The 4,525-nt window shown below is 40.7% G+C and overlaps 1 long non-coding RNA gene across 1 annotated transcript; it reads left to right on the top strand.

The window, feature by feature from the left end:
* The first annotated feature begins 2,709 nt into the window (after window positions 1–2,709).
* On the top strand, window positions 2,710–4,147 carry LOC108444072. Its single transcript, XR_005131162.1, has 5 exons — window positions 2,710–2,799; window positions 2,947–2,975; window positions 3,120–3,141; window positions 3,926–3,953; window positions 4,062–4,147. It is a non-coding gene; the product is annotated as an uncharacterized LOC108444072 (long non-coding RNA).
* Window positions 4,148–4,525: the final 378 nt, after the last annotated feature.

Below are 4,525 nucleotides of genomic sequence, written 5' to 3'. Positions count from 1 at the left end.
GTTACTACTTTCTCTAGTAAATTTACTTCATTACACTGTTGCAGCTTCACCAAAAATAGCTTTAACTCCTACTGAGTACACTGACTTTCTCTTAGTGCTTAAATTGTTAAGTTGAGCTTCATATACTTTATCTGCATAGAGTGTATTTACAATTGACCAAAGTATGAAACCTGAATAAAACTGAATGTGAACACGAACAATAAGTAGAAAAACCCCAGAGCTGTTACCAACTGTAGCTTATATAGCTTGTAAACACATTCCAGTGGTTGGCAGAGGCTCTAGCTTCACTTAAATGAGGCCAAACAGGCTCTTTAATAGGAAATACAAATAAATCGAATTTTTAGAACCCCCCAACTTCCCTCACAGCGACCTAATATGGTTTTATATTCTCATATATTTACTCATCTTACCTACTTATTTACAACCAATAGATTAAAGGTGTTTATAAGACCAAAATGATTAATGCTGCTTATTACATGTGAGTAATGGCGTCAGCCAAGTATGTAGTTACTGCAGTGAGTTAGCGAAACTAGAGGGAGGAAAACAGCGGCGGCCAAGCGCGCGGGAACTGGGCCGCGGTAGCTAATGCTAGCGGATGGCTAATAGCACCCAATAGCGTCGGCCAGGCGCGAGGTTAGCGGGCCGCGGTAGCTAATGCTAGTGTAGCCGGGCTTGTGTGTGTGTGCTTCTCTTTCTAAGTTGACTTGGCCACGCCCCCTTGGGACCTTCTGCGTTGTGAAGCAGGATGAAACTGGACACACTGCCATACAGTTGAAATTTATTCTCTCTCTCTCTCCTCAGTGAGATTAACCGCGAACTGAGGAATCCCAGTGATATTCGTTTTTTTTCTCTGTACATCAAATTTACAAGACATAAAATAGAGACTATAAAATATAGAATGACAAATATTGATATTTCTTTCACAACAAAATGCTTGAAGCTATAAAATAAAATTCTACTCATTGCTCTGTTCACTTAAGAGAGACTTCCAAATATGGCATATTTCCTGGCTGAACATGAAATTTCATAAAACAAGACTAAACTAATAAAAGATAAACAATACAATAGCTGCAATTGAATAGTGAACTGTTTCAGTACCTGTACATGAAATGAGAGTAGCACAAAAAGGTGTACAGCATGGAATGAGTCGTCTCTCACACACACAAGCAGCTGAGAGGGGAAAAGCACACCGTTTTTAGCTTAACTGGTCGCTAGCTACTCATTACCTCATGAAGTATGCTGTTCGGGTTAAAATAATCACTCTCTATACAAAACACTGCACACCATTAATATCTTCTCGGTACTGAAATACATTTAAACTAACCAATTCCAGTGCATTAAAAGTGCTTAAACAACTTTGGAACAGTTTTTCTTTTACGAGGAGCATAGTAAAACACCCACCTCTCCTCAGTGAGATTAACCGCGAACTGAGGAGAGAGGTGAATGGCGCCGATAGCGAGAACCCGTAATTTCGGAATAAAAGTCTGCTTCTCAGCCTACAGTACACCCACCACATAGAGTGCATATACAACATAATTACATGAAGAACCATTTACTCAAATAACAAATACAATTAGGGAGGGATTTTATGTGAAATAAGAATAAAAACAAACAATATCTTTTTATTTATTCGCATCCGCTACACTAGTGGAAGGCTAATAGTACCCAATAGCGTCGGCCAGACGCGAGGTTAGCGGGCCGCGGTAGCTAATGCTAACGGAAGGCTAATAGCACCCAATAGCGTCGGCCAGACGCGAGGTTAGTGGGCCGCGGTAGCTAATGCTAACGGAAGGCTAATAGCACCCAATAGCGTCGGCCAGACGCGAGGTTAGTGGGCCGCGCTAGCTAATGCTAACGGAAGGCTAATAGCACCCAATAGCGTCGGCCAGGCGCGAGGTTAGCGGGCCGCGGTAGCTAATGCTAACGGAAGGCTAATAGCACCCAATAGCGTCCTGCTTGAGCTCTCAGATTCATCTGAGAACATTCTCCTGTTGCCCACCTAAGCCACAGTCTAGCGCCCGCCCCCCGGCACAGCTCCCTCTACAGGACTGGAGGCATCACATTATAGTACAACAACCCATACAAAAAAACCCAAAAGAACATATGTATAAAATATATGTGAAATAAATAATTACTTAAATGTGATGACACATTAAGGGTGTCACATAGGGTTTTGTTTTTTGTGCTAAATAAGACAGAACTGAAAGGGCTTTTTCAGGCTCAGACAGAATTCAGATGCTTGCAGATCACGCTTAGCTAAAAAGGGTTTATTAACAAAGGGAGAGTCCATAATCAAGGTCAGCCAGTCAAAAGTCAAAAACCAATGCATCAAAACAGGAAATGCAAGTGGAGTCCAAAAGGCAATGTCCACAAACAGAAACAGGGTCAAACCAGAACTCACAACACCACTGAGAGGGCAAGACAAAAAGACAAGGTCGAAGAAAGAAAGCAAGGTTCATGCTCAAAATGGCAAACAGATGAACTGGAAGGCTCTGATAACAAAGGTAATACTTGGCACTGATCTAAGCTAAAGCTAAAGTTTATCTACTAATTAACACACACACAACAAAGAAGAGGTGCGAGCGATCAATAGTCAGGTGAGGCAGAACGTTGCAGAGTCAAGTGATCGGGAGTGGGGTTCTGGGAATGGGGGGAAACATAGCAGGCTTCCTTATATTTACATCTTCTCTCCTGTTTCCTTTAGGATTAGTGAACAATGAGCTGTTGACAGTATTTAAACCAAAATGAGAGCAAACAGCTTCAGCAGCAGAGCACTCATCCTTTTAGCTCTCTGGATAGGTGAGATACATCAGCCAACATTTCCACTTCATCAAACAAGGACAAATGCAGCAAAGCTGTCCTGGGTGGTCTGAGTCAACATGTAAAAATAAGAATGTACAGACACACTGAATTATCACGAATACTAATGCACTTTTTTATGCCTAGGATGCTGGTCAGTTCTGGTCAGTGCACAGGTAAAACCATCTGTTTAAATGTCTGTCTATCTTTACGTAAAATGCTTTATTATATGTTCATCTACTTAATAAGTATAACTAAATATCTAAATAAACAAAGGCAAACTGTACAGGACTTATGTTTTTTGTTGTTCTTTCTTTCAGTGCAGTTCAACTCAATCTAATGGTAAGAGTAGTTAAACATTTAATAAGCTGCTAATACTGCTGTTATGATCCCTTCATGTTGGGTTAATGAGGATTTTATAACGGGTGTGGACTTTTAAAATATATATTTCGCAAAAATGTTCGAAATATAAATTCCATTATATTGTCAGCTACGTTCTACAAAGCAGAAAACAATGATTAAGAGGCACCAGAGGGACTTTTTATCCCAGGTAGAAGGGCATGTTTCTGTGTATCTGTGGTATAAAAACAGAATAAACTGATCTTGTGGTTTAGTTGTTTGCCGGCTTATTCCCCATCATCCTGCACAGATACGGTTTAGTTTTACAGTAAAGAGGTCATTGCTCTTAGGGGGCTTTTCCACCTACTGTCCTCTGTAGAGATCATGCTTCTGATGTGAGAATTCATCCTTTGTTGAGTCCCTTTCCTCTTGATTACTGTTGCTATGTCAGACAAGCTTTGATCCTGGTTGTGGTCCAAGGCTGTGATTTCTCACCATAGGAATAGAATCACGAAGACAGGCCAATTCCTACAGATCACAGCTAAAATGAAAGAGGCCTCATAAAATAAGTTTGGATACAGACGACAAGAAATTAATAGGCATACCATTTATAACAACTGTTTAAACATATATTTTAGCTATTTTTGTAGAGCAAATGTTAGCATATCCTGCTCATTTTTTATGAAGTTTGACCAACAGTGGTATTTTCTATATTACTGCGAAACAGCTTACATCACAAACAATAAAATGCATTTGTATACTTAAAAAATATTTATAACCACCTCAGGAACAGCGACATGCAGTCCAGACTCCAGGTGTGTGATCTTGTTGTTTTAAATTTCTCAAAATATAAAATGAAACTGAATAATATTGAATGGGATTTTATATTGATTTTCACTTTTTGACCACAATTTCTATGACAGTACCCTAGCTGCCACTCTTAACAACACAACCAGCAATGTCGACAAAACCACTATCAGTGCTGCCACTGGAAGCCTCAACACCACGGTCACTCCACCTGCCAATGTCAATACCACCATCACCCTTGCTGGTGTCAGCAGTGCCACTGTTAAACTCCGCCACTGGCAATGGTAACACCACTATCAGTGCCACCAATGCAAACCTGAGCAACACCATCACTCCCACTGCTATGTTCAACAGCACTGTTGTCTTTGCTAGTGGCAGCACGTCCTACGTTAACACCACAACTGGCAATTTCAACACCACCACCATCAGTGCCAGCACTGCAAGCCAGAACATCGCTGCTAGTCGCAGTGCTATGGTAAACAACACAATGACCCTTGCTAGTGTCAGCACTGTGAGTGTTAATACCACAACTAATAATGTTAACAACATCAATGCCAGTGCAACTACTGCAAGTCAGAAC

The sequence above is a fragment of the Pygocentrus nattereri genome, chromosome 12, assembly GCF_015220715.1.
Source record: "Pygocentrus nattereri isolate fPygNat1 chromosome 12, fPygNat1.pri, whole genome shotgun sequence".
Taxonomy (NCBI): domain Eukaryota; kingdom Metazoa; phylum Chordata; class Actinopteri; order Characiformes; family Serrasalmidae; genus Pygocentrus; species Pygocentrus nattereri.
The sequence above is the reverse complement of the archived record's forward strand: the minus strand, read 5'-3'. Positions and strand labels throughout refer to the sequence as shown.